Source organism: Chiloscyllium punctatum, unplaced genomic scaffold (assembly GCF_047496795.1).
Source record: "Chiloscyllium punctatum isolate Juve2018m unplaced genomic scaffold, sChiPun1.3 scaffold_626, whole genome shotgun sequence".
Classification (NCBI taxonomy): domain Eukaryota; kingdom Metazoa; phylum Chordata; class Chondrichthyes; order Orectolobiformes; family Hemiscylliidae; genus Chiloscyllium; species Chiloscyllium punctatum.
Window position 1 is genome coordinate 7,501 of NW_027310360.1, and position 10,000 is coordinate 17,500.

Here is a 10,000-nt window from a genome sequence, read left to right on the forward strand (position 1 = left end):
CCCGAGCCGCCTTTATTTGCTGTTACGAGCATCGTGTGCCCCATACCTGCGTGACAAGCACCGCAGGGCGGCAGAGCCATCGCACTTGGCCGGGTGGCAGAGGAGGACCCGACTATTCACAGATAGCGGCCCAACGACTCCCAGAGCCGGTCGTGCGGTGCGCGAGGTCTGCTCTCTTCACAAGAGGCTTTATTAGGGAGTGCTAAGGCAAGGTTCTGTGCCCTCCACCCTCATCGCAACACCCATGGGAGCCTCCGGTCGTCAATAGACCGCCGCACCGGCCTCTGACTGACTCTCAGAATGGACGGAAAGAGCCGGGTAAGCCTTTCAAAAGATTCGACCACGTGCCGAAAACTTTAGACTTCCGTGAGCTCTCCGGCTTGCACCGAGACCCGAAGTCGACGTGCGAAGCACCACGGGACCCCTTTCGCCTGCAGGTCCCGAGCCGCCTTTATTTGCTGTTACGAGCATCGTGTGCCCCATACCTGCGTGACGAGCACCGCAGGGCGGCAGAGCCATCGCACTTGGCCGGGTGGCAGAGGAGGACCAGACTATTCACAGATAGCGGCCCAACGACTCCCAGAGCCGGTCGTGCGGCGCGCGAGGTCTGCTCTCTTCACAAGAGGCTTTATTAGGGAGTGCTAAGGCAAGGTTCTGTGCCCTCCACCCTCATCGCAACACCCATGGGAGCCTCCGGTCGTCAATAGACCGCCGCACCGGCCTCTGACTGACTCTCAGAATGGACGGAAAGAGCCGGGTAAGCCTTTCAAAAGATTCGACCACGTGCCGAAAACTTTAGACTTCCGTGAGCTCTCCGGCTTGCACCGAGACCCGAAGTCGACGTGCTAAGCACCACGGGACCCCTTTCGCCTGCAGGTCCCGAGCCGCCTTTATTTGCTGTTACGAGCATCGTGTGCCCCATACCTGCGTGACGAGCACCGCAGGGCGGCAGAGCCATCGCACTTGGCCGGGTGGCAGAGGAGGACCAGACTATTCACAGATAGCGGCCCAACGACTCCCAGAGCCGGTCGTGCGGCGCGCGAGGTCTGCTGTCATCACAAGAGGCTTTAGGGAGTGCTCAGGCAAGGGTCAGCCCGCAGCCTTCCTGGCAACACCCAGGGGAACCAGGCCACTCGCGTCTCTCGCCTTCATTTTCGACACGAGCGCCTGCGGAGGGCCACCACCCCCTCCGATTGTCAAGAGACCTCCGCACCGGCCTCTGACTTACTCTCAGAATGGACGGAAAGAGCCGGGTAAGCCTTTGAAAAGATTCGACCACGTGCCGAAAACTTTAGACTTCCGTGAGCTCTCCGGCTTGCACCGAGACCCGAAGTCGACGTGCTTAGCACCACGGGACCCCTTTCGCCTGCAGGTCCCGAGCCGCCTTTTATTTTTGTTACGAGTATCGTGTTCCCCAAACCTGGGTGACGAGCACCGCAGGGCGGCAGAGCCATCGCGCTTGTCCGGGTGGCAGAGGAGGACCAGACTATTCACAAATAGCGGCCCAACGACTCCCAGAGCCGGTCGTGCGGCAGGCGAGGTCTGCTCTCATCACAAGAGGCTTTAGGGAGTGCTCAGGCAACGGTCAGCCCGCAGCCTTCTTGGCAACACCCAAGGGAACCAGGCCACTCGCGTCTCTCGCCTTCATTTTGGACACGAGCGCCTGTGGAGGGACGGCCGGAGTCAACGTGGGGTTTGCCCGCCCTCCAATAGTGTCAAAAGACCGCCGCACAAGTCTCTGACTGACTCTTAGAACAGACAGAAAGAGTTTGTCAAATCTGTCAAAAAATTGACAAAGTGTCAAAAATTCGACTTCCAAGAGCTCTCCGGCATGCACTCATACCTGTCATTAAAGTGCTATGCCCGTGGAACCGTTTTTCGGATGCCTTTCAGAACGGTCCCGCGCCGCCATTTTGTTCTAAAAATCGTGTTCCCATATATCTCCGGGTACCCCGCCAACCTCACTGCGGAAAAACTACAAGTGGCACTGAATGGGTCTGAATTCCAAATTTGACTGCATCGGTCTGGAACTCGGTCCGGTCAAAACCGTTTGGATTTTTCTCGGTCCGGACTTCCGCGACAGACAAAGTTAAAGTTTTCGGGCTGCAGGCACAAAACGACAGCTGGCCATTTGCCGGGCTCAATTCACCCAATTCCTCCGGCACTTCGGAGCACATGTTCGGTGTAAGTTTGCGAATCTTTCCCGATGCTGCAGCATTTTCCTCCGCTGACACTTAGAATATTTTTCACACTTTGCTGAAAATTTTTCTAAGTGTTTTTTTCCAAGTTTTCCTGGTTACTGATTTCTTCTTTTTAAACATTTTTCTAAGTTTTTCTGGTTACTGATTTCTTCTTTTTAAACATTTTTCGCAGTTTGTCTGGTTACTGATTTCTTCTTTTTAAACATTTTTCGCCGTTTTTCTGGTTACTGATTTCTTCTTTTTAAACATTTTTCGCCGTTTTTCTGGTTACTGATTTCTTCTTTTTAAACATTTTTCTAAGTTTTTCTGGTTACTCATTTCTTCTTTTTAAACATTTTTCTAAGTTTTTCTGGTTACTGATTTCTTCTTTTTAAACATTTTTCTAAGTTTTTCTGGTTACTCATTTCTTCTTTTTAAACATTTTTCTAAGTTTTTCTGGTTACTCACTTCTTCTTTTTAAACATTTTTCTAAGTTTTTCTGGTTACTGATTTCTTCTTTTTAAACATTTTTCGCCGTTTTTCTGGTTACTGATTTCTTCTTTTTAAACATTTTTCTAAGTTTTTCTGGTTACTCATTTCTTCTTTTTAAACATTTTTCGCCGTTTTTCTGGTTACTGATTTCTTCTTTTTAAACATTTTTCTAAGTTTTTCTGGTTACTGATTTCTTCTTTTTAAACATTTTTCTAAGTTTTCCTGGTTACTCATTTCTTCTTTTTAAACATTTTTCTAAGTTTTCCTGGTTACTCATTTCTTCTTTTTAAACATTTTTCTAAGTTTTCCTGGTTACTGATTTCTTCTTTTTAAACATTTTTCGCAGTTTTTCTGGTTACTGATTTCTTCTTTTTAAACATTTTTCTAAGTTTTTCTGGTTACTGATTTCTTCTTTTTAAACATTTTTCTAAGTTTTTCTGGTTACTCACTTCTTCTTTTTAAACATTTTTCTAAGTTTTTCTGGTTACTCACTTCTTCTTTTGAAACATTTTTCTAAGTTTTTCTGGTTACTGATTTCTTCTTTTTAAACATTTTTCTAAGTTTTTCTGGTTACTGATTTCTTCTTTTTAAACATTTTTCGCAGTTTGTCTGGTTACTGATTTCTTCTTTTTAAACATTTTTCGCCGTTTTTCTGGTTACTGATTTCTTCTTTTTAAACATTTTTCTAAGTTTTTCTGGTTACTCACTTCTTCTTTTTAAACATTTTTCTAAGTTTTTCTGGTTACTGATTTCTTCTTTTTAAACATTTTTCGCAGTTTTTCTGGTTACTGATTTCTTCTTTTTAAACATTTTTCTAAGTTTTCCTGGTTACTGATTTCTTCTTTTTAAACATTTTTCGCAGTTTTTCTGGTTACTGATTTCTTCTTTTTAAACATTTTTCTAAGTTTTTCTGGTTACTCACTTCTTCTTTTTAAACATTTTTCTAAGTTTTCCTGGTTACTGATTTCTTCTTTTTAAACATTTTTCGCAGTTTGTCTGGTTACTGATTTCTTCTTTTTAAACATTTTTCGCAGTTTTTCTGGTTACTGATTTCTTCTTTTTAAACATTTTTCTAAGTTTTTCTGGTTACTCACTTCTTCTTTTATAACATTTTTCTAAGTTTTCCTGGTTACTGATTTCTTCTTTTTAAACATTTTTCTAAGTTTTCCTGGTTACTGATTTCTTCTTTTTAAACATTTTTCTAAGTTTTCCTGGTTACTGATTTCTTCTTTTTAAACATTTTTCTAAGTTTTTCTGGTTACTCATTTCTTCTTTTTAAACATTTTTCGCAGTTTTTCTGGTTACTGATTTCTTCTTTTTAAACATTTTCCTAAGTTTTCCTGGTTACTGATTTCTTCTTTTTAAACATTTTTCTAAGTTTTCCTGGTTACTCATTTCTTCTTTTTGATCATTTTTCTAAGTTTTCCTGGTTACTGATTTCTTCGTTTTGAACATTTTTCTAAGTTTTCCTGGTTACTCACTTCTTCTTTTCAAACATTTTTCATCGTTTTTCTGTTTACTCATTTAGCACTTTCAGGCACTTTCCGATCATTTCCTCGTTCCCGATTTCACCCTTTAAAACGCTTTCGGGCATTTCCCTAAGTTTTGCGGTTCACTCGTTTGGGACTCACTGACACCTTCTCTAGCTTCCCTGCTCACTTTTTTCGTACTGTTGAGAAAATTCGAACCCTTTCCTTAACTATGCCGGTTACTGACTTCACCGCTTCAGACCCTTGTCCCCGTAATGAAAGATACCATTTCCCACCGTGGGAAATGCACGAAAATCGGACTGAACACGGGGGAGGCTCCCCCCTCGAAGGCGAGACCGTCGGCAGAACCGCCGGGTCAAACCCGGCTGAGCTACCCGGCTTACAAGTCTCAAAGTCGGTATGAGCAGTCACGTCCACCCCCATTCCCTTTTGGACCACTTCCCACGGTTCCAAATGCATGAAAATCGGCCTGTACACGGGGGAGGCACCCGCCTCGAAGACGAGACCGTCGGCAGAACCGCCGGGTCAAACCCGGCTGAGCTACCCGGCTCGGAAGCGCCAAAGTCGGGTTGAGCAGTCACATTCACTCCCATCCCCTTTTGGGCAACTTCCCACGGTTGGAAATGCATGGAAATCGGACTGAACACGGGGGAGGCTCCCCCCTCGAAGGCGAGACCGTCGGCAGAACCGCCGTATCAAACCCGGCTGAGCTACCCGGCTTACAAGTCTCAAAGTCGGTATGAGCAGACACGTCCACCCCCATTCCCTTTTGGACCACTTCCCACGGTTCGAAATGCATGAAAATCGGCCTGTATACGGGGGAGGCACCCGCCTCGAAGACGAGACCGTCGGCAGAACCGCCGGGTCAAACCCGGCTGAGCTACCCGGCTCGGAAGCGCCAAAGTCGGGTTGAGCAGTCACATTCACTCCCATCCCCTTTTGGGCAACTTCCCACGGTTGGAAATGCATGGAAATCGGACTGAACACGGGGGAGGCTCCCCCCTCGAAGGCGAGACCGTCGGCAGAACCGCCGGATCAAACCCGGCTGAGCTACCCGGCTTACAAGTCTCAAAGTCGGTATGAGCAGACACGTCCACCCCCATTCCCTTTTGGACCACTTCCCACGGTTCGAAATGCATGAAAATCGGCCTGTATACGGGGGAGGCACCCGCCTCGAAGACGAGACCGTCGGCAGAACCGCCGGGTCAAACCCGGCCGGGCTACCCGGGTTAGAAGCCCTAGAGTCGGGTTGAGCAGTCACAATCACTCCCATCCCCTTTTGAACCTGTTCCCACCGTTGGAAATGCACGAAAATCGGCCTGTACACGGGGGAGGCTCCCCCCTCGAAGGCGAGACCGTCGGCAGAACCGCCGGGTCAAACCCGGCTGAGCTACCCGGCTTACAAGTCTCGAAGTCGGGTTGAGCAGTCACATTCACTCCCATCGACTTTTGGGCAACTTCCCACCGTTGCAAATGCATGAAAATCGGCCTGTACACGGGGGAGGCACCCGCCTCGAAGTCGAGACCGTCGGCAGAACCGCCGGGTCCAACCCGGCTGAGCTACCCGGCTTACAAGTCTCAAAGCCGGGTTGGGCAGTCACGTTCACCCCCATTCCCTTTTGGATCACTTCCCACGGTTCGAAATGCACGAAAACCGGCCTGTACACGGGGGAGGGTCCGCCCTCGAAGGCGAGACCGTCGGCAGAACCGCCGGGTCAAACCTGGCTGAGCTACCCGGCTTACAAGTCTCAAAGTCGGGTTGAGCAGTCACGTTCACTCCCATCGACTTTTAGACCACTTCCCACGGTTCGAAATGCACGAAAATCGGCCTGTACACGGGGGAGGCACCCGCCTCGAAGACGAGACCGTCGGCAGAACCGCCGGGTCAAACCCGGCCGAGCTACCCGGCTTAAAAGTCTCAAAGTCGGTATGAGCAGTCACATTCACCCCCATTCCCTTTTGGACCACTTCCCACGGTTGGAAATGCATGAAAATCGGCCTGGACACGGGGGAGGCTCCCCCCTCGATGACGAGACCGTCGGCAGAACCGCCGGAACAAACCCGGCTGAGCTACCCGGCTTACAAGTCTCAAAGTCGGTATGAGCAGACACGTCCACCCCCATTCCCTTTTGGACCACTTCCCACCGTTGGAAATGCACGAAAATCGGCCTGTACACGGGGGAGGCACCGGCCTCGAAGACGAGACCGTCGGCAGAACCGCCGGGTCAAACCCGGCTGAGCTACCCGGCTTACAAGTCTCAAAGTCGGGTTGAGCAGTCACATTCACTCCCATCGACTTTTGGGCAACTTCCCACGGTTCGAAATGCACAAGATTCGGCCTGAACACGGGGGACGCTCCCCCCTCGAAGGCGAGACCGTCGGCAGACCCGCCGGGTCAAACCCGGCTGAGCTACCCGGCTCGGAAGCGCCAAAGTCGGTATGAGCAGTCACGTTCACTCCCATCCCCTTTTGGACCGCTTCCCACGGTACGAAATGCATGAAAATCGGCCTGTACACGGGGGAGGCACCCGCCTCGAAGACGAGACCGTCGGCAGAACCGCCGGGTCAAACCCGGCTGAGCTACCCGGCTTACAAGTCTCAAAGTCGGGTTGAGCAGTCACATTCACTCCCATCGACTTTTGGGCAACTTCCCACGGTTCGAAATGCACAAAATTCGGCCTGAACACGGGGGACGCTCCCCCCTCGAAGGCGAGACCGTCGGCAGAACCGCCGGGTCAAACCCGGCTGAGCTACCCGGCTTAAAAGTCTCAAAGTCGGTATGAGCAGTCACATTCACCCCCATTCCCTTTTGGACCACTTCCCACGGTTGGAAATGCATGAAAATCGGCCTGGACACGGGGGAGGCTCCCCCCTCGATGACGAGACCGTCGGCAGAACCGCCGGAACAAACCCGGCTGAGCTACCCGGCTTACAAGTCTCAAAGTCGGTATGAGCAGACACGTCCACCCCCATTCCCTTTTGGACCACTTCCCACCGTTGGAAATGCACGAAAATCGGCCTGTACACGGGGGAGGCACCGGCCTCGAAGACGAGACCGTCGGCAGAACCGCCGGATCAAACCCGGCCGAGCTACCCGGGTTAGAAGCCTCAGAGTCGGGTTGAGCAGTCACGTCCACCCCCATTCCCTTTTGGACCACTTCCCACGGTTCGAAATGCACGAAAATCGGCCTGTACACGGGGGAGGGAGCCGCCTCGAAGACGAGACCGTCGGCAGAACCGCCGGTTCAAACCCGGCTGAGCTACCAGGCTCGGAAGCGCCAAAGTCGGGTTGAGCAGTCACATTCACTCCCATCCCCTTTTGGGCAACTTCCCACCGTTGCAAATGCATGAAAATCGGCCTGTACACGGGGGAGGGAGCCGCCTCGAAGACGAGACCGTCGGCAGAACCGCCGGATCAAACCCGGCTGAGCTACCAGGCTCGGAAGCGCCAAAGTCGGTATGAGCAGTCACATTCACTCCCATCCCCTTTTGGGCCACTTCCCACGGTTCGAAATGCACGAAAATCGGACTGAACACGGGGGAGGCTCCCCCCTCCAAAACGAGACCATCGGCAGAATCGACGGGTCAAACCCGGCCGAGCTACCCGGGTTAGAAGCCTCAAAGTCGGGTTGAGCAGTCACGTCCACCCCCATCCCCTTTTGGACCACTTCCCACGGTTCGAAATGCACGAAAATCGGCCTGTACACGGGGGAGGCACCCGCCTCGAAGACGAGACCGTCGGCAGACCCGCCGGATCAAACCCGGCCGAGCTACACGGCTTACAAGTCTCAATGTCGGTATGAGCAGTCACGTCCACCCCTATTCCCTTTTGGACCACTTCCCACGGTACGAAATGCATGAAAATCGGCCTGTACACGGGGGAGGCACCCGCCTCGAAGACGAGACCGTCGGCAGAACCGCCGGGTCAAACCCGGCTGAGCTACCCGGCTCGGAAGCGCCAAAGTCGGGTTGAGCAGTCACATTCACTCCCATCGACTTTTGGGCAACTTCCCACGGTTCGAAATGCACAAAATTCGGCCTGAACACGGGGGACGCTCCCCCCTCGAAGGCGAGACCGTCGGCAGAACCGCCGGGTCAAACCCGGCTGAGCTACCCGGGTCGGAAGCGCCAAGGTCGGTATGAGCAGTCACATTCACTCCCATCCCCTTTTGGACCGCTTCCCACGGTTTGAAATGCACGAAAATCGGCCTGTACACGGGGGAGGCTCCGCCCTCGAAGGCGAGACCGACGGCAGAACCGCCGGGTCAAACCCGGCCGGGCTACCCGGGTTAGAAGCCTCAGAGTCGGGTTGAGCAGTCACATTCACCCCCATCCCCTTTTGAACCTCTTCCCACCGTTGGAAATGCACGAAAATCGGCCTGTACACGGGGGAGGCGCCCCTCTCGAAGGCGAGACCGACGGCAGAACCGCCGGGTCAAACCCGGCCGAGCTACCCGGGTTAGAAGCCTCAGAGTCGGGTTGAGCAGTCACATTCACCCCCATCCCCTTATGAACCTCTTCCCACCGTTGGAAATGCACGAAAATCGGCCTGTACACGGGGGAGGCCCCCCTCTCGAAGACGAGACCGTCGGCAGACCCGCCGGATCAAACCCGGCCGAGCTACACGGCTTACAAGTCTCGATGTCGGTATGAGCAGTCACGTCCACCCCCATTCCCTTTTGGACCACTTCCCACGGTACGAAATGCATGAAAATCGGCCTGTACACGGGGGAGGCACCCGCCTCGAAGACGAGACCGTCGGCAGAACCGCCGGGTCAAACCCGGCTGAGCTACCCGGCTCGGAAGCGCCAAAGTCGGGTTGAGCAGTCACATTCACTCCCATCCCCTTTTGGGCCACTTCCCACGGTTCGAAATGCATGAAAATCGGCCTGTACACGGGGGACGCTCCCCCCTCGAAGGCGAGGCCGTCGGCAGAACCGCCGGGTCAAACCCGGCTGAGCTACCCGGGTTAGATGCCTCAAAGTCGGGTTGAGCAGTCACATTCACCCCCATCCCCTTTCGGCCCCCTTCCCACGGTTGGAAATGCATGAAAATCGGCCTGTACACGGTGGGCGCTCCCCCCTCGAAGGTGAGACCTTCGGCAGAACCGCCGGGTCAAATCCTGCCGAGCTACCCGCGTTAGAGGTCTCAATGTCGGCTTCAGCAGTCACATTCAATCCCATTCCCGTTTGGACCTCTTCCCGCCGATGGAAATGCACAAAATTCGGCCTGAACACGCGGGACGCTCCCCCCTCGAAGGCGAGACCGTCGCCAGAACCGCCGGGTCAAATCCGGCCGAGCTACCCGCGTTAGAGGTCTCAATGTCGGCTTCAGCAGTCACATTCAATCCCATTCCCTTTTGGAACACTTCCCGCCGTTAACAATGCACGATATTCGGCCTGAACACGCGGGACGCTCCCCCCTCGAAGGTGAGACCTTCGGCAGAACCGCCGGGTCAAATCCTGCCGAGCTACCCGCGTTAGAGGTCTCAATGTCGGCTTCAGCAGTCACATTCAATCCCATTCCCGTTTGGACCTCTTCCCGCCGATGGAAATGCACAAAATTCGGCCTGAACACGCGGGGCGCTCCCCCCTCGAAGGCGAGACCGTCGCCAGAACCGCCGGGTCAAATCCGGCTGAGCTACCCGCGTTACAGGTCTCAAAGTCGGCTTCAGCAGTCACATTCAATCCCATTCCCTTTTGGAACACTTCCCGCCGTTAACAATGCACGATATTCGGACTGAACACGGGGGCCGGTCCGCCCTCGAAGTCAACACCGTCCGCAGAACCGCCGGGGCAAATCCGGCTGAGCTACCCCGCCCCCGAACACTCAAAGTCC